Raw genomic sequence first — 22501 nt, 5'->3', positions numbered from 1 at the left:
CGCTCTTCCCTAGATTTTTTTTAATTTTTCCTCGACAGACAGATAGATGATAAATCAAAACACATATATTATATAATTAATAATTTCATGTTTCATTCAGTTACCATATTTACTTTATAGTAATATTGTGAAAATCTTTAAGTTGTAATTTGTAAAATTCATTTATGTAACTCATTAATTCATCCCCATGGTTCATAATTATTCAATTATTCATTCTGACTTGTAAGTCAAATTCAAAAAACATTCTTATATTTAATTTTTAAACGATTAATGAAAGAGTTTTAATAAAATTGCACAAAAATGGCGTAAACATGAAAACTAAAAATCATCATGAATTGTTGTTTTTGTAGAGAGAGATTTCTGTAAGCAATCAATCATCTAAAATATTAACACTTTTCCTGACATTATTTTCAAGTTTTTAAATTTATCGTTTTGGTTGTTTTTAACATTACATGAATATTTACCTATTATGACTGTAGTGCCAAAATGGTTAAGTATTAAAAAGCTTGAATTATATCTACAATAAATAATATAAATAGTTGGTTCAGATAATAGGCATATAAACATAATAAAAATTTTAGTAACAAATATAAGTAATAAATATAAGTTTTGTTATACTTAGTGTACGCATGACCTACTATATTTATTGTGATTTTCATTTAAATAATCCTAATAATTATGGTGCACTTCACAGTTTTTAATAGCATAAAATTGCTATAATTGAATAAATAATGCATATTAAGATTCACCATATATAAAACTATTTCATGACACGTGTTTCGTCTACACACTTAGAAAAACACGTGTTATTTGAATACGAAGGAATAAATACATTTTAAGTAACGTTTGTGTAATAATAAGCTTTTAGTAACTTTTTTCGACTACAGCTAATTTTTAAGTTTTCCATTGAAAGTTAATATTGAACATACATAATTCTGAAAACACTCATGAGACAATATAGCCAATAGAAAAAATGTTTTTTCAAATAAAGTTAAACACCCGGCTGGAATCGAACCAGCGTCTCTTGGGTTTCGCGCCCTGTACATTACCACTATGCTACGACTGCCATGCTTAATTGCGACAAACTTTAAGTATTGGGTTTTTATTAATACCTGCCCATTAGTGCTCTCCAAATTGAGTTACGGTAGGCGATCGATTTTTGTATTCTAAATTAAAGTATTTATTAGAATGGTACATTCTTAAATCTTGTGAATTATTCGTTGAATAAAAAAAATAGTTAATTGAAAGTTAATATGTATAAATTAAACGAATTCTAATATTACTTATTATTTAAGCGGTCCGCATGTATACAAGGACTGCGATAGGTGATAGTATGTGTATACGAATCGAATGATACCGAAAGAGCTTTCCCGCGCTTTTGAAATCCCCCAAGCGAAGCTAGCGGTCTCTGAAACGTGTGTGCATAAAGTGAATGATAAGTAATCTATCAACCTCCCATCAGATAGAAATGTGGAATGCAAGGATGCGAACACGGGTTACATTTTGCCATTTAAGAAAATTTATCATGTTTCTATGGGTACTTTTTAATGTAAAAAAAAACTCAATATTATTTGTATCAAAATCTCTTCAAATAATTATTGTGTCGTTTTTTTAAGTTGTTATAAGTTCATTCAAAAATATATAGCAGAATTACTCAGTAATTGGACCCACTATATTTTGATGATGGGGTCACTGCCAAAAGTTGGTAAGTCTCGAAATCATGTTATGAAATAATTGTAGTTTGAAATGCCTTCTAAAATCAGCCATTATGTGAATTTGTTTGTACTTTATGTGCATATTATATCGACTGCCCTTGATTATTTTTCTAGCATACATATTCTGTTGTAATATAATATTGTTAACTCTAATTACCTAAATCATAGACTTACTAATTTTTGGCAGCAACCCTACCCCACGGTCACTATATGAAACAGAATTGAATATCAATAATAGATGATAAAGGCAAATACTTGTATTAGATATATTTTTGTAAATGAGTTGTAGGTATTTTACATACGTGTAAACGAAATTCGTCGTTAATATAACATACCAAGTAAATAATTTATGTCACCCTCTAAGTGAGGGGAAATTAAGTCCGTTATAATTCAATCTATATTTGTGAAGAAAACACGCGACGTGATTAGAGCTGCCAGTCTTCGGCTCAACTACGCACAAATTGGGCCTTAGAGGGAATTCAATTTATAATTAAATTAAAAACTTCAGAAAACCAATCATGAAGTTCTGTTACCCAAAATATGACGCGTCCCTTTAGGCTTCGGCTTTTGAATAATATTTAAATTGGATAAAACAGTCTGTTAAGAAAGAAAACACACGGATGGCTGAGTCTACATTCGACGCATAGCCTCTCCGAAACTTTCAGCTCTTGATAATAATATAACTCCAGCTGAATCCGGTGAGTAAAATTTCCATAACGGCCCGGACTAACAAAGGATAACTGAATTCGACGCTAAGTGCAGAAAATCATTAATCAAAATGATAAATTTATATAAATAAATTGTAACCATAGATGTATCCACACGCTGGATATAAAGCTTTCAACGACAATGGATTGCTTAGTAGAAAAAAATATAATTCTATAAAAATTAAGTTTTTCATACAACTATAGTATAAGTACTTCTAAATATTTAACCAGGAATTAAATATATAATTTTGAGTGTATTTATTTTCGACAAAAGAAAATTCTTTTGAACTTTGATTATTTACGTAAATACAAAAGACTATCAGTATTAAATACATCGTATTTTATCATCAATATTTTTGACATCTATATCTGACATGGATATTCGCAAACAGATACATTCTTAGAATAATATACAAATTTCTTAATAATTTATATATAGGATAGTATAGGTATACTTTATCATAATCTAATGTGTGAATTCCTCAAGCCTTTGAGTTGGGCTGTAATTGGGCTGTAATTGGGCTTCACGGTATATGGTGGTGCTTAATAAAGAAACAAATTTCAAAAATGATAGTAACTAATATATTATTTAAAGATATATTAAGTATTAATTTCTAAGTATTGAACTTATATTGTGTCGTTTCCATACCTTTAATATTATATTATAATAAAAGAGTATTTTAATAAATATAGGGAAATCGTTTTTTTTTTAATATACTATAATGTATACTATACTATTTCGCCACTTACGAAGCAGTCATTGTATTTTAATTCATGCGTGTAACTTTCGGTCTTATACTCGATATCGATCAGAACCGTTTCCTTGGATCAGGATTATCTAGGACGATTCAGCGCCGGGACAACTGGGTACCTACCATGCAATCGAATGAAATTCGGAAATAAATAGACGTTCGTGATTATAGGTACTTTTAAAATATATATTTAATACTTGGTGAAAATTTAAATATGCAGACGTAAATAATAATTTAATTTTACATATTGCGTTTAGATTCTAACAAGGAGAGAGTTATTTTTATTTTTATATAAAGCGTCAGACATAATAATTCTCAATCCGCAATAAAAAAATGTTAAGATTAAAATTAAATAAAACGAGTAAGAAGTAGTAGATAGAAACTGATTAGAATTCCTTGTCTACTTTATGTATAAAATCGTAACGAACGTGTATTTATTTCATTCGATAGTGCGGCGCCCGATAATCCTGGCGCCCAGTTGTCTCACCAGATATTGACATTTTCAGTGATATGCTGTTTTATTTTTAAAAAAAATATTGTTTAATATTATTTTTATTTTTTTTCACTCTTCTTTTATTTAACTCGCTTGATTACGCCCAGTTTTTTTTTAATGAATTGTCCTATCGTGAACGTCCTGAATTTTGATGTATTATGTACCTACACAATATTTTTTTTATAAATATTAATTCCTATATCATAACTTACTCCATGAGTTTAAGTCGATGACCCTTGTCACGTAGATACATAGGTCCATGAGTCGGATCTACAATATGCTATTTTCTAAAAGGTGCCTAGCGACTTGTAAATCTGTCTTACCTGTTTTCCATGAATGAATGTGTTCTTTATACCTGGTTATAAAGCCTCTACCTGTCAAACCTAAATATACTGCTGGACAAGTTGTACACTGTAGCAATAATATACACCACTTTTCTGAAGTGGATTTATACGATCACTATTTTTCAAAAGAGTTCCCGGGTTTTTTTTATTTAAATGCGACATTTAAATAGTGACGTTTTAAAAGGTTACGTACTTCTTCGGAAAAGTCACAAATCAACGTAATTGTTAGTTTTATAAAGTATATATTTTAGACTCACTATTTGAGTAAAATACATTAATGTGATTTTTGTATTGATTTGTTCAAAACAATGATAGGACCATTTTAACATAGTAAGTATTATCCTTTTACATTGTAATAATATATCTATTATTACTAATTCTAAATTTTAAAAATAAACTGACACGAAATTAAATTTATATTAATCCGGTCGTGAAAGAAAACCAATGATGGGTTAATCTCATAAAAAAATTGTCGTGCAGTAATAACATATCGAGTATATAGAAAGTATTAAACGACATTACAATTATTAATTTGTAACAGATTGGCAATAATAAAAAGTCTAAATGTGATTTTAAAGAATATTCATTAAGGTTAACTGGTGGCACTGCCACCTAGTATTTTTTTCTGATTGTTCACAGTGCTTATTATGTATAGTTCTAATTAAATGTCGGAAGTTATCATGATTTATCAGAATAACAGTTAGTTGTTAAATATGGAACCCCCGGTATGAGAAGTCAGAGCATTTACTCACGAAGGACGCCATTATGTACCTATATGCTTAAAAAAATACTAGTATTTATATTAATTACGCCCACGATGAACAAGTTGTTACGTGTAAAACTTATAATGTGGTGTATAACAAGTTCTAATCCCGGGTCTGGCAAATTCACATGGTATAACTAATAGGTTGATCGAGTGCATCCATTTCTCATAAAAACAAATATCTGTTTTTACAACCACCACTCTACGGAGGCCTATATTATGATTTTCTTAGGAATCGAACATGGTAATATTATATAAGATATTTATATTCATTTCGTGATTATCAGATAAAAAGAATTTTCTTTTTAACTCAGATTTTATCGGATACCTACAACAATTTTAGAATGAATATAAACGTTGTTTCAAAATCATTAAAGTGGAGTTCTAACACCCAATTTCCAGTTCAATTAGTAATATTACCATGGTTGATTTATTGGTACATTAACCACCTGATGAAGGCAGGTACGTATAACCGCAGTAAAATCCTTCTAAAAGGGAGGCATCAGCTCCATAGTATATATGAGTACGTTGTCTAAAAGTCTTGAAAGATTTATTTTTGCTATTAATTATAAAAATCCTCTTTCGCAAACAAGAAACAAAATGGGAGGAATCGTTGCTGGTATGATGAATTGCCAATGTTACTTATTTATCACACAGTTCGATGGACACATTGATTGATTAAAAGATAAACACATTTTGGCGTGTTTTTTGCTTGATTAATATGTTTCGGATTATTATGGACTAGAATTTTTTCACTCTCTACGCGAATAATAAATAATATTAGGTTGCACAAAGACTACACTAAAACCATACTAATATAACAGAAACATACATAATCGATAACACTCTTTCGTTAGGTCTTTTTGAGAGTATAACATTTTAAAATTTTCTATTAAGTACTGTGTAAAAATCAAAAATTAAGATTTTTGTGTACCTTTTTCATTTAATTTCAATATATCTGATAACTTTTTAAGGAAAATTTATTTCATTATGTGATAATTATTATATCAGTATTTATTTCATCGTATAAATTATCATACAAAAAATATATGTGTATATTTAAATAATATGGTAACATCGTTTTATGATAATCAGAATAAAGCTTTATTTTAGTACATCATTGGGTCTATTCTATACACAAGGCATTTATTGGCGGCTATCGATGATAGTTAATCATATTTATGTATTGAGGTATTATAATTGTTACAAAAATTTTGCCGTCTAAACTGTTTATCTCACTCTAAAAGTTAACACAGTCAAGATAGGGGCTGTTAAAACATAGCAATTTTTGACAGTTCAGACGTTTAACTTATATTAACAATTAACCGCTTCAATACATAAATATCATAAACTACCGTCGATAGCCGCCAATAACCGCCTTGTGTATATAATAGATAAACATATGTCCGTGGTTAAAAGACATTTTAAAATAACGATACAATACAATCTACTGTGGATCTTGACTGCGCAAAGAAGACGGTCTGAAACAGGTTTTTTTATTGCATGACATGAATTTTACCCACCTGCTCAATCTATTCGGTCCATTCTCTGGATCTAAACTTATTGAAAAGCAAAATATAAAAAAAAATCCTGACCCGGGTTTCGAACCCGAAACCCTCGATTTACCAAGTGGACACGATACTACTCGGCCATAGCTAACGCGCAACAATAACGCTATATAGTAAAATATGATACCAAAACTGTCTATTGGACTTTGTAATTGATTTTTTTTGGATTTTGCATTTGCCACCATGTATGTATTTAATGATGTTTTAATAAAATATTAATCCATCTTTAAGTAGGTGTCTATATAGTCCATAAAAAAGTGTTTGACAATCGAATATGATTTTACATGTCTACCTTATAATGAATGTTTACATTATTTTAGTGTTTTTGAATGAGTAAATATGAATCTAGATATATGTATGTTTTAAAAAAATCAAGATCAAATTTTTTATAAGTATTGCGTTTTGCTATGTTCTTTTTGAACTTGACATTTTCTGACTCTCATTTATAGATTAAAATTTATTTATTATGATAAAATGTATATGTGAACTTCTTGTGTGAATTTTCGTTGAAGAATAATAAATTGTCGTGTGTAGACAAGCAAAATCCCTTCCCTCTCTACTTGCTATTCGCGACGAGTCTAATGACAAACCTGAAGGTCCGCGAAAGGGTTCGCCGAAATTTAATTTATTTTCCCAAAGTGTGATTCATACCGCAGAATTTCTGATAAAAGAGCACCGCAACCCGCAAATAAAGTACAAATCTATTCAACGCATATTGCCCGCAACACACCGAACGGTCCAAACCCAACAAACTCAACATAAAGTGACTACAATTTTACAAAATATCTGTTTACTGTAAATTAAATATTACCAACAGCTATTGATTTTAATAGATTCCTTTTTTTTATTGTGTAAATTTCTGTGCTGATATTTCATTTTACAAGTTTCACCAAGTATACAGAAGACTTGATTCTACAACTATTCATATTTTACACAATTTAAAAGAGAATTCGTATGAGAAGTACATTTTTATAATTGATAGAAAAAATACAAAAACTTTTCAACACGACATATTATTGTATGTCGTTCACATAGTAAAGTTTATCAAATAACAAAGATTTAGATGTACGTCAATACTATATAGACGGGAGAAATTTACCATCTTTGATTTCTGATTTCTACATTATTACTCACTATTGTAATATGTTATGATTCTTTTTACTCGCCTTTGTTTAACAAACATTAAAAAAACTTTAAATAAATATCCCCAGATAATTGTCCTGCAGATTAATAATAATTAGCATCTGATTAGTAATCGATTTCGATGAGGCTAATAAAAATAATATGTACATGGTCAATAAAAATCCAATCACTAGTAAAGACGATTTTTTTAATTCCTTTTTCTTCAGTTAGTAAAATCTTTTATATGCAACCAGATTACTGAATGTATCTCCTTGAAATAGACTTAATAAGTTCAATTATTATTCAAATATATGAGATGTTGGATACATAAGCATTTCGAATGACGGAATAGTAATAGAGCAAATCTTGAATCATTATCAGATGTTACCATAATACTTTCTAATAATTCAAATTGGGTTAAAATTACAAAACTGAATCTACTCATAGATTAAAAGAAAGCAGTTAAGATTATGTTTTGAATCAATTGATTTCTAAATAATTTTAATTTAAATCCATTTATTTTATCGTGTATTGATACTATATTATTGGGGTTTGGGTCGAAATCCCAAAGCCCGGAATCTCAAAGGCCGAAATCCCGAACGCTGAAATCCCGAATGGCTGAAATCCCGAAAGCCGAAATCCCGTAGGCCGAAATCTCAAATACCGAAATCGCGAACGCTGAAATCCCGAATGGCCGGAATCTCAAAGGCCGAAAAGTTTGACAAAAACCCATTTGTTCTATAAAAATGTTTTTTTGTCTCTTGTAAAATTTTCTCAATTCAAGATAAGTGTTAAGATTGCGCAATTATTACTGTTTGTATTTTTTATTTTTCTAGATTCCGGGTTTTTCAGATTCGGGATTTCAGCATTCGGGATTTCGGCTTTCGGAGTTTAGGCTTTCGGGATTTCGGCCATTCGGAATTTCGGCCATTCGGGATTTCGCCCTTCGGGATTTCGTCCTGCACCCATATTATTGGTTGTTTTTTTTATATATCAATAATTTAAATGTCTATGGCATCGCACTAAATGCAAATAATAATTTCGTCGCTTTGTATAGATGCTTGTAGTTTAGTCCACAACGGTATTATATCGAAGCATATTTCCAATTCGCCCGCGGCAGATCGGTCGGGAAGGTCTGACATAATATAGTTACAGCGTAATTGCGGATTGTATTTCTAAGCGGTAGAGTCGCATCGTTCGGTGTAATATGGTAATTTGAAAGCCGCACGATCGATGACCTATCAACACCTTTGTTATGGAAATGCGTTGGACATGGGTGAGATGTAATTAACGGCACTTTGGCCTCCAATCACCAAAGTTTGCCTAGAACCACCTGCTTTGCCGTTCACTAAAACTAGGCTTTCGTTTTAAACTTCAAACTGGACTAAATTGATATTGGTGTTTTCGATGGCTGCCGCAAATAGGGAGAATTAATTCGATTCACGATTTAATAAAGGTCGCAAAACGGCTGTAATTTGTTACCACTTATGCACTAAGCCACACAACGCGTTTAGAAACACAAAATTATTGACATACTATTTACATAAATTAATTCTGACAATTTCAATTCGTATAAATTATACAGAAACCTTATCGATTCATTATGATAATTAAACAGTTATCAATCTACTATATTTAGTAACAATTTTATATAAACTCAACCAATAACTTTCTATATCCGCGAAACCTTTTCTAATCATTTTTAAATGAGTCGCCTAGAGTCTTAACTCACATTTAGCAATTTTGTCATTTTTTGAGTTAAATATACCAAGAGGTTTTAAAGGCATTAAACTATATAAAGAAAGAATAATTCGCTATCAAAAGTCACTTTAATTCATGTAAAAATCGTTGACAAAGTTGACTGTTGGTGTCATAACTCACATTTTTCAATGAATAAATGTGAGTTACGTCATCAAGGCCTTTCTAACCAACCAAGGAGCTCTATTCCTCATAGTGTGCTGTGTCTACACCTACAGCCTTAGGAGTAGTATACATATTTAAAAAATAATAATAATGTGAATCCACTCACTTATTAATATATTGGACGCTAAAGACGCGCTGGTAATTAAAAAGTCATTATCTAGTCAGCAGTTAATGTTTTAATTAATATTCAAGGGAGTTCAATACTTTTCTTCTAATTACAAAAAACAGTGCTATGGTGGTTTTTTGCAATTATTTCAAAACTCGATTTTTGTAATATGTGAGTAATGACTCCAGGAAACTCAAATTACGTTATAAATAATATTATCTTTAATAAGAAACACTGTATTAATACTAAAACGAAGATAGCTGGGATGAACAGTATATGGAGAAAGCGAATTGGTATTATGTGGGAAGCAGGGTTTCAGTTATTGCACTTTGTAACTTTGTAGACGAGTATACCTGCCTAGAATGATATAATACAATACACCAAATGAAATCTGCAGAATCGTGACGGAGTGCCTGAAGCGACTATCTCGAAAATACTTTCTGGAATTGTCTCTCCGCCAATTTGTAGTGGACTTTCTAAAATAAGGATATAAGATCCAGAGAAGCTTCATGGTATCAACTGTATCTTTTACAATTTCACCCGAAGAAGACCAACAGTTGGTCTATACAGAGGTTGGGTTGGAATTAAATTGTCCCTACATATCGATAGAAGGTCACATTTTTTTGCCAATGTTATTTTAGGACAGCTATCATAGGCTTTGGGCAAAATTTCCAGTGAGCAACTATCAGGGCGTGTCTGACGTCCTCTGCGCGATCTTTTTCCCAAATTTACGTCAATTACTTCAAAATTTTCTATAGAATACGACGTTTTGTAGAACACCTGATCAGGGGTTGACTTGTCAAACTTGATAATTTTCACTTCATTCCATGATACTTTCTCGTTTCTTTGGTTTTTTTTTTGGAGATAATTACCCATTGACACAGTTGCTGCTTTCCAATCAATAACGTGAGATGTGCCTATTTCACGAACATTGTATGGTTGCCCAGTTTTTTTGGCCATTTTTGCCAAAGTTACAAATTGGCTCGGATGATAGAGAGGACCACTATTCAAGGCGAGTTATTTTGCCGCCTCAATCCTCAGATAGTTACTGTCTGCATATAGTCAGTCTTTGATGATCTCAACGAATTTATATTTGAGTATTAAGTACAAAAAACCTTCAATTGTCTAAACATAGTTAGTGTACTCAAGAATATATGGATAAATTTAGGATGTTTGATAACCATTCTTGCAAGTTTGGCGAAATGTAAAGCATGAAAGTGATATTATCATATTGTAAGGTATTGCGTCAAAATATAATTTTAATAACATGCTAAAAGCTGCGATGTTGCTAATACTGACTTTTATAGTGATACTCCATAGCCGTTCGATGACGAAAAATAGATCTTTAAATTACTCATTTTTTAAAAACATATTTACTTTGGGCGGATATAATAGTATTATGTATGAGCACCTATTTTCCTTAGTGCGCTTAAAGCTCCAGCGTAAGAGAATTACTAAACCCCTGAATGTGAAATGATATACGGTTTTAAACTTACCAAAGCGCCGGTGCATTTGCTCTATTCATATTTACATTAGAATAAACTTTACCGAGGCTTTGCGTTAGCTCACTTAATAACATTAAATATTATATTTCCTAAATAAATATTACAAACGAAAGGAAACATTGCCTTTAAGCTCAATATTTCATTTTGACTTTATACTATGCAAATAATTTTTCTTGATATTATTTGCTCAAAGACAGACTAAAAAATACTACTTTATAACTAGTATGGCAATATTTTACGGTAGGTTTTCGGTAGGTATCTCGAAAACAAAACTAATGTCAGAAAAAAAAGCATTCTAACTTATACGAATTGAGAAATTGAATATTTAAAATAAATTATATTAAAATACATTAAAATTATGAATTATTAAATCCTTTACATTTTGAAAAAACTTATTTAAACTATATTTTAATTATGAAAATATTCGTTAAATAAAATAAGACGAAAGTATTGAAAAATTTATAAAACTCACTATTTTAATAAACTGTTGGTTTATTTATTTATTTGTACTGTTATCAATATATTGTACTTACTTGATTTTTATCTTTCGCATTGTATCACAAGATAGCTGTAATAGTACTATCATCCCCATTATTATTAACCAGCCTCAATCTATTGCTGGATCTAGTGAGCTTAAGGGCGTCCTTAGGTGTATTAGTACTTTACTCTCGGTTAAGTCTGTACTATAAATTTTCAAATTATAGGGCTTGGAGATGGAGATGGAGATTTTATGGTATTTTCAGAGCATAAGCCTGGACATTTCTTAAACGTTGTAGATAATCTATTTATATAATTTTGAAGCCTTGTTATCCTTTATATTTATTTAAAACATTTGATGACTGCATAAAGTATTTTTATTACATAAAATAGTATTCTTTTAAACCTCTCGATTTAACGTTTTATAATATAGTCATATATCCATATGCAGTGGTGTTAAGATTTTTTAGATTTACTAATTTTTATTTTTAAACGCCTTTATAAAACTATTAGTAAAATTAATGTTAACATTATGTAGTGAAATATTTACGATAAAAATTATATTTATAATCTCTGTGATCCTAAATTTGATAAGAATTAGGCATTTTATTATTCAAAAAATGGGCAAGATTAACACATTTGAAGATAATTCTAAAGATACTCATAATAAGCTATGTCTTTGACCATTCAAATATGATAAAATTTCCTACGAACCGAATAAAAAAATCGTTTTTTTTCGGTTAGGTACATGTTCAAACACGCGCGTTAACATGATCTTACTCCCTGCATCATTTATCGTTTGTCAATTTATGGTTGCGGCCGTATGTTGTAGCTTAATCACTGGGAAATGCCAATAGTAGAAGCGTATTTGAAAAAAATACTACCTTATTTTTAGGTCAATAATTATTATATATTATTTGTAAAATTAATAAATTTATTTATAATAATTTTAAAATCAAACTAAACACTTTGATGCGCGGAATTAAAACTTTTGTACTACAGGTCACCATGCTAAATAATTGTTTGTGTTGAAAATAGAGTTTCATTGATTATAGATAAATCAGCCTCACAACGTCACAACGACCGAAAGAATATCACATATCAAATAAATAAGGTTCTAAAAGTGGACAACAAGGTGTTCAGGAATGAATACAAAAACAAAAGGTATCAACTCAGTTACATGCCTTCAGCGCATACGCAAATTCTATGAAATGTTTAATGCAAAATTTACTATGATCCATAATAGTCCATTTAACTATGCGCCAAACAATTAAATAGCAACCCACCATACGATATTGTGTAAAGCTACCCTCCGTTCGTACATAGCCAGTTCACCCCCGAGCTACATGACGAGATTTAGAGGGTAATGTTACATTGATTACTTGTCAGGGATTGATGGTTATGGAATAATTAATCGCTTTTAACACCTGCGCCAGTGATTAAAGCTGCTCTATTAAAATGACACCAATTAGTCAAACCTAGTTTGAAGTATGATAACCATATTAATGTAATTTTAAATAGTATTTACTAATAGTATTGAAGAACTGCAATCATTTTTAACAACATAATAAATATTAGAAAAATTCTAGATTTTTATTTTTGACCAAATGGGACTGAACCTATATCCATAGTGATTCGGATAAAAATCTGTTCGATTATATAAATATATTAATTATATTTATATTATAATCTTAAATCTTGAAAAATAATTATAATTGTAATATATATTATCTTATATCCGTGAATACTGTTCAAATACGAGCATAATTCAACAACATAACAATATAACAACATTTATGACGATTCAGCAATATTTTTAATATGATAAAATTAATAACCAAATAAAAACACTATTTTGTATGTTGGTGTATTGAAAAATGGAGAATATAAATTATTGTTTATACTCGCCATCTTTGACAGCTGTTTTGATGTCTCAATATTCAATACATGTGACAAACACGGTTTTCATAATTAATCCACCGAAATAATCTATAAAATTATCATTATTCAGATTCAATAAATTTGTCTGCCTTTTTTATACACGATAATTAAGATTATCACCATGTTATCACCGACAGATAAAATTAGATTATCATTATAATGGTCATTATCATTATTTGGTTTCGGCACAAGTCGAACATAGTTCATATACGAAATGGTGAATGATTTGCTTATTTAATAATTTAAAGAACTGATTATTTGATTGAATCCAAAAATGTGTTAAGATGTTTGCGACTTTTAACGAATGCAGGTGAAAATACTGTTGAATTTGAAACAAATTACTCGTAAATATCAAATTATTTGCACCTAATTTGACCATTAGGCTTAGTTATTTTTTTTTCAGATTTACTTTCTTATGTGCAGTCTTTATCATAGATATTATAGATTTAAATAATATAGATTTAATATAGATTTTAATATATATTTAAATAATAAAAACGAACATTTATGTACTAAAACTGTAACTTAATAAAATACGTTTTTTCACTCATATTTACGATACTGATCACTTTGGATATCAATCAGAATCTAAATAATTAACAAAATAATTCCAAATAATATAAAAGACTCTAATTAAGTGACATCTTAAAAAAATATTGACATACTATATTAAACAACTAATTTGATGTTTTTTAATTGAAAAAAATATACAAAACATTGGCAGTGATTTTGTCCAGTAGCACTATGAACGTAAGAGAGATTGCTAAAAAGTTATCAGGAATATTGTATGTTATGTTAGTATGTCTTGAATGAGTTTGTTATGTTTTTTAACTACTTTGACTATAATAGTTTAATTAAAAACTCACTAAATAAACTTCTTTTTTTTCAAAATAATTCACAAGATTTGAGAATTGAACATTATTTTATTGAATATATAAAAGAGTGTCAAATAGTTTATTAAATTATTGGCAAGAGCAAGTACATTATAAATAAAATTTGGAGAGATCTTAACATTGGATATGAATCAAAATGAATATAATATTGTTAGTACCTTGATTTATATCACAAAATAACGCAATTTTGAAGATATTTCATAGGTGTATATATTAGCTAATTTTTTCGTAATTAGGTAGGCCGTAGATGACTCAATAGTAAAGTATATTGGCGTAAATCCTATGGATGGAAACTCGATTCCCATCCACCGTTGTATTTAAAGAAAAGATTTTTTTCTATATGAAGTGAATGTATAAAAACTTAGTATTTACTAATAACAATAAATGAAAACTTACTATTCATGTATACAATTATAGAAATGTAGGATTTAAATAATATTTAGTTAAATTCTATATACTTACACATACATACATACTCTGATTGAATCGGCACTGTAAATATTTGTAAGTGGCTCCAATTAACTATAGTCCCTGACACGAATTCAGAAGACTACAATGCCCGCTGTTTCATAAAACAACACTTGAGCTACATATATATAGTTCAATTTTGTAACCACCTGTATCCTTGCCGGCGGTTATACACGATAAAACAAACAAATGTTCAAAGTTAACCAATGACCGGTGGTTGTATATCAGACAGAATTGCGAATTCCCAAAAGTACACACAATTATCGGATGGAGTCGTTTGTTTGTAAAACAATACTGTCTTGAGTACTTCATTAACGCAGTACAATGCCCAGGTAAACTGTACTTGACAAGGAATGAAATATAAATTTATTTGAATACAGTGAAGACAATGTATCCCATTTCGTCAACCTGTCAAAATGTATATATTTGCGTAACCTTAATAATATATTATTATTATCACGGATTAATATTCCGGCTGCGAATATATTACATTTCCATTGTGGCCACCGCCATCGTGGCTATACAGAGTAATTATTCTACTGTCTACTGTTGAATTCTTCAAAAGATTTACCTCTGTTGAAGTTCTTTAAAATCTACATATGTATGCTGTCAAAAAAGTTAATAATTCCAGAGCCATCTGTCGAGATTTCCTCTCTTTTCTAATAGAAAAATTAGTTTTCGAGAACGCTAGAATTTTAGCATGAAAATATAATAAACTGGTTTCTTATTAAGTATTATTACGAAAATATTGTCAATTACTAATAATAAGTTATGATAGTTAATTATTTCAAATATAAATTCATTTTGCAGTACTATTTTATATGCAAATTTACACACATGTTTCAATAAAATATGTTTTTATTCACCGAATAATTCACAAGATTTGAAAATTTAGCATACTTTATTGGACATAAATAACAGTATTTTAAATCGCCTCAGAAACATGCTTTTTTTAAATTTGCTCTACAATCCTAAGTGAATTTGGGTTGCTTCACAAAGCCGTTTCATAACAGAATTTTATTTTAAGAGAAAATGGATGTTAATCACTTGCTTTACCTATTAGGCCCATATACTCTGGGTTCAAATACGCATTGAAAAACAACATGTGATTTTTTTCAAATCCGGGATTCAAACTTAGGACCCACGACATTATAAACCTGACCAAAGCCGATGTGGCAGAAACATACCTAGTTTAAAAAAAATCTTTGAAAATATTTTAAAATTATTATATAATATAGATATACGTTTTAATGTAAAACCAATTATATTATTTGACTATTTTTAATACTTACCATTATTATTACAAATAATATTTTGTTTTTATTTTTTTAATTGGCTCTAAAATAGATAAAAATCTGGGCCATCTTACGAAGAGGTTTTTTTAAATTATTTTTTTACGATAAATGAATGTTATTCACTTACTAAACGTATTAGATACATACTATGAGTCTAAACACACATTTAAAAACAATCACTTAGTTCTGCAAGACCTAAAATTCAAACACATTTTTCCTTAAGTCACATGCTACTACTAGGCTATCACGGTGTTCACATTATAATAAATAATGAATTTTTATCACGTTAGTTTAACCAATATTCCATTCTTGTGTATGTATACTTAATAGTTTGCTTTCGTGAAATACTGCTTCTCTAGAAATTTATCCTAAATATACCAAAGTAAAAGTATGTAAAATAAATATAACTAACACTAATGATTAACTTATTGGCTGCAATCATCAAAAATCATACTTATTTACCGTTTTAAGATGTATTTATCGTATCTATACGGAGATAAACAAACACTTTCCCAGTGTTATAATTAATGGAAGACATTTTGTAACATAATGATTCACAATACATAATATAACATTACTAATCACGTATAGGCAATGTGCATATGCCTACCAATTGTTATGTTCAAAATGACCATACCAACATTCATACTCTGGCAACCCCGTCGAATATTTATGGTCAAGTCATGGAGCGTTCGCGATTCCACAGATGTCGCTGATAGAATTTCCGGCCGCAGCGGACGTCGCGAGGTGTGAAAGTAGCAACAGGGCTTTTTGATTCGGTCTGTCATACAGGATAGTCGTGCTCTGCTTTGGTTTTACCAACATTTATAATGGACGTCACTTAAAGCAGCACGATTGCAGCCGCAGTGCTTGAGGCCTTTGTGTCGTTCCAAGTTTGGTATTGTAAAACTATTATTATTTGATTCACTTATCTTCCAATGTTTCTTTTAAAACTTAGCTGCTTGCCGTTATTATAGTATTTCCTTAATAACCTTTTAATGTAATATTCTTGTTTTCGCTATAATATAGTTCGGTCAAGTACATAAATTGCTCTTTCATTTATTATTTCCCCTTTCTTCCACACTGTAATATAATTATAATCTTTCACGGTATCAAGACCGTGTGGCGTCCAGGACTTTAATAACTACATCTTTTAATCATAGATTGCACGTGCCTTCAGCCGTGCAATCCCTTTTTGTGTTCGAATTTAATTTTTACAGTTGTCAGTTGCGAGGTTACGGAAGTAATTATTGTTCAGCTTGAAAAGGATGCACGCAACCCATGGCTCTTGCCTTTGTCTCATGCTCAGCTCTTTAACTCTATTCTAAATCCCATTTTAGATCAGCTTTCTCTCCTTTTATTTTGTAGTTGTGACGATAAGGACCACAACTACAAAATATTAATATATCACAATTTAGTCACAATAAAAAAACATCCTTGAATTGCCATAAATAAAAAGTTTATATGCATCTTTAATAGACAACACTTTGACTTTTTTCTATATAAGTATATTATTGGGAGTATGATACGTATATCATACTGTTTATAATTTTTCCGGGGTTAATAATTCAATACGTTCTTTCAGACCCATATCATTTTCAATAACGAACATAAAAGAAATTAAACACCCCTCAAGGAAATTCCAATATTTGAGATTTTCTCTTTTTTGTTCAATGAAAATACTTTTTTTTTTCAAACTTATTTTCCTCAAAGTAAACATAAGAAAAGGAGCTCAAATCAAATTGCGTTTGTTAAACTTCCATATATTATAATATAGATGTATTAAATTACGACACATAGTCGGGCTTATTGAACCATTCGTTATATTAGATGAGCTATGATTACTTATTATTTAACGTCTGTTATGGCAATATTGTATTTTACCACGACAGTTTATTTTAATGCACATTCAATAATAATATAAATTTATTATGATACGTATTTTAATTATCACTTATTTTCAAGATAGTGCATTTTTCACAATTAAAAAATGCAATGTATAAGAAAAATATTTTACTACAAATTCACCAACAAATATAAGCCTTATATAGATTGTTTGCTATATAGCTCTCTATCCTGGGCTGGTCGTATCAGATCAACAACGCCTATAATACTAATTCACTTGCACTCCACTTACAATCCACTTAGTGGTTGTGTACAGTGGCGGGTTTAGGGACGTGAAGGCCCGACGTACTGAATAATTTTGAAGCATAATCAAAAAAATGTATCACCTTCCTAAAATTATTGTGTGTACAAGTACGTATCTGATTATAATACGCTTACGGTGATATGTTATATGCATAATATAATTTAATAGTGTTAAGACTTATTTGAACTGTTTCGAGGCCCCCTTTTAATTTTTCAAAGAAAATTGCCACTGGATGTGTAGTCAAAATAATTTACTAACCTATATTTACACTGCCGTCTACTTTTTCCTTCATTACGGGGCTGGAGTAAATAATCATACTTCTCGATGCAAAAAATATGGCCGAAGTACTAAGTCTTTCTACGCTTGCTCGTAGCTTTCAACTTTTTTAGTTTATTGGCACATCTTTAAATCTTTTCATTGGTAATGTGATGATTCTACGACGATATAGTCAAAATGTTAAAACCTGCAGACGTTCGATGAGATCGTTCGTTCCTTGATGATACTTTGAAAATGGGGAAAACTTTCAGGAAACAGTAGACCAGGGGTAGTCAACCTGGTCCCTACCGCCCACTAGTGGGCGTTCCAGCTTCCATGGTGGGCGGTAGGGGGTTTAATATTTTCATTATAGTTTCATAAAATTCAAGAACCATGCTTTAGGCCTGTTAATCATATTAAGACCAAAGAAAGAAACCGCCTGAATATTTCCGAAAGAGGAGACCTTCGTTTGTTCTTCACAAAAATTTTGCCAGATATCCAGTATTTAGTTTCACAGCATCAGCTTCAGGGATCTCATTAATAATTTAATTAATTAAATGTAATTTCATCAGACGTGATGCTTCTATGTATGCAAAGTATAAATAAAAAGACAGATTTAACCACAGTAAGTTGTATTATAAAGATTTATTCTGCCAAACTTAGCGAAAGTCTGACAGAAAGTATTTGGTAAGTAAGTATCATGATATGCTTTAACTTGCTGTAACTCTGCTTTATAAATTTTAAAAAGTAAAGTTACTTCCCTACTTTATAAATCACCATTACTGTGGAACCGGTGGGCGGTTAGAAAATTTAACTACTAACAGAGATACAAAAGTGGGCGGTAGGTATAAAAGGTTGACTACTCCTGCAGTAGATGAACCAGACAGAGTGGAGTAGAGACGATTTATTGGTGGACGATTGGTGACGTTGAAAACACACATTACATTACGGCGTAAAGCTCTTACAGTATAACTTAAGTAAGTGAAAGCACCACATGCTAATTATCCAGTATTTATATAGGTACCATCACAATTTTAATCTTAAATTTGAATAAATAACGATTTATATATTTATTTTAAATGTAAGTATAATATGTATTTTTTTAATTGTATTTATTATCTTCAGTCACTTTATAAAAAAATCACTCTTTTCGAATAATCACTCCTATGATGTATAACATTCCGATCAAACGAGGCATTGCAATGTAATCCTATGTGCGCTGCAAACAGCTGAAACTGGTAAGTGGAAATCCCACTTATTTAATATAACTGAGTGTGAATTTGTATGGAAATAATTCGTACTTAATACGACTGACTGCTAATCACGAGCACCTATTATACATTAACTGAATAAATGCGAATTTAATTTATAACGTAGTGTAACATTCAATTTATATATATTATGCTATTTTCTCTATATATTTATGTTGATGATAGTTATAATTATATTATAATATATATATTTAACGCTTTCGCTGCTGAATAGATAATGAGATTTTAATTGCCCCCTTTAAAATGCACGTTAATTACATCGATCGGCCGCCTGGTCATTACGCACCGTGTGCGTCTTCCGCGTCCAAAGTATTAAAATTGTATGATTAACTACTTTGCTACGTCAATCTCGAACAACAAATTAATGTCAATTGACAGTGCTATGTATGACAAAACTAGATAGCCGAACTTTATGATTTCATCAATCCATAGGGTTTAAGGGCATCCCTTTAATTGTTCAGTGATTCTTGGGTACCACTATACTGCCCTTCCAAGGAAGAAGGCAGTATAATAGTGAAATTGAGTTATGAATGTCATCCGTTAGGTAATTTTGAAAGCTATATATTATTCTGTTTACTATAAAATCAGTATTATCACTAAAATACTGTTAAAATCCTTAGCGAAAAAATAGACATCTGCTAAAATAATACACATTACTTAGCAAAAAGGCAGTAATTGCACATATTTATTGCAATTACTACTTGTTTATTTTATTACTTTATTTGTATTTTAACATCCTACTAATAAAAAATATCTCCATTTTTTATTAATTCACATTACTAAAATTTGAAAGAAACACATTATGTCATTTGTCTCGATAGTGTGTGAGAGTCAGTTACTGCCTTTTTCATTGGAAGGGCAGTATATCACAGCATTTGTCTAGTGGTTATCATAGACTTGTCATTTCATCTGCTTAGCGACATCTATCACATCGCATACTCTTGTCTGCTTTGTTATCCTTTAGTTTATTTTGTGATATTTCTGAATTATAACCAACATGCACCTTTCCACGCTTTTGCGCTACTTACGATTTCTCTTATATTAAGAGTTGACGCTTCATACGCATACGTGAGCACTGCGTGTGAATTAATAATTATAATAACAATGTTTAAGTACTTCAAAATCCACAAATAAATTTTATAGATAAGTTATTAATAATAAAATTGAGGTTCTACTGTACGATATATGTAAAGAAAACAGCTTCATGCCGGATATTACTCTATTTTTTTAGTACTATTGTTCTGAGCTACTACATTAATTTATACATTTGTATGATTTTTAATACTAAATAATTTGCAACTCAATTTAATTGATTAACCTTTAATAATAATAATAATAATAATATAGTCAGCTTATTTATTTTTTTGTATGTAGGCTCCTTTTCTATAGAATAATATTTTATAATGTACCTATTTGTTTATTCTCCATCCAGGAGATCTGAATATCAGACATAAAAGGATTTGCAGGCCAAGTCCAGAAAATGTAAATGGAGATATTATGTAAACCGAATATATATTATTTCTCTGACTGCAGAATAGATTACGCTAATGGGTTTGTTATAACAAAAGATATATTGTATATCGAGGAAGAGTTTCTTGTAGATTAAAATATCTCTTGTGTTTAAATCGATAATGATTGTGTTTCAGAAAAAGGAGGGGAACGGCGGATGAAACGCAAAAAAATCGTTTCCAGAGTACAAAATCTCTTTCTTTCTAGAAACGACATGATTTATGCGGGTTCATCACGCTTTGAACTGACGTTGCTTTATTTGAATTTAAAGTACAAAAAACACGGATAAAGAAATGATATTATTACGTAAATACTTTAAGACTTTTCTGGCGTTGAGTTAAATATTGCAAAAAATCTTTCATTCTACCGCTATTGACATAACTTTAATCAAAAAAATATATATCCTTTAATTAATTGAATTAGATACATTTTATAGTAAGTATTTAAAATATCCTCATATCCATATCATTCAATGCTAAAGCACTTTACACTTGTATTATGTTAAGAAATATATATAAAAAAAAACTAATACATCATTGGTAATCTACTTTAGAACGAACCCACTATGTGTTTGGAATTTACATGCGCCCGCCAATTACCTACGTGGTCGCAGCCATGATTTATTTTGGATCGGAACCCTTTCCTCGTGTCAAGCCTATCAGACACCATTAGCGAGGGGTGCAAGATTAATAAATGCGCTCCCTAAAGACATAGACATTTTCCGTGATGTACTTTGCATTTTGTTTTTGAAACTTTATTTATCTGTGTAAAATTGTATATTTTTTGTTTTCAAAATTTTATTTTTCTGTATTAAATTGTTCTTAAGTATGTTTTAATTTAATTTGTTTCTGTGTTATTATTATATTCTATATTGTAATATTTGTTATAATGTAAATCTCATGTTGTGTACGTCTTGAATTTAGATTCTTTCTCCACAATGTTTTGTATTCTTAAATAAATAAATGTGCACAATCTGAGTCTTAATTATTTTTACAGTCTATCTATTACATATTCGGTCAGTATTTAAGACTATGTTCAGTTAAATATGTTATCTTAATATAATATGTAGTAAAATCGTGAAATAGATTATTTTTTATAAAGGATACATTGTATTTTATTGTTTAATTTGTATTTTCTTAAATTATTTTTTGCTTTATTTTTTTCTATACTAAGTTGATTTACCTGTACTTTTTATTCTTAACGTCATGTTGTGAACGTCTTGAATTAATAATTTGTTATATGCTC

Source organism: Rhyacophila brunnea, unplaced genomic scaffold (genome assembly GCF_057557595.1).
Source record: "Rhyacophila brunnea isolate RB1 unplaced genomic scaffold, BYU_Rbru_1.0 scaffold_1, whole genome shotgun sequence".
Taxonomy (NCBI): Eukaryota; Metazoa; Arthropoda; class Insecta; order Trichoptera; family Rhyacophilidae; genus Rhyacophila; species Rhyacophila brunnea.
This window is presented reverse-complemented; position numbering follows the sequence as displayed.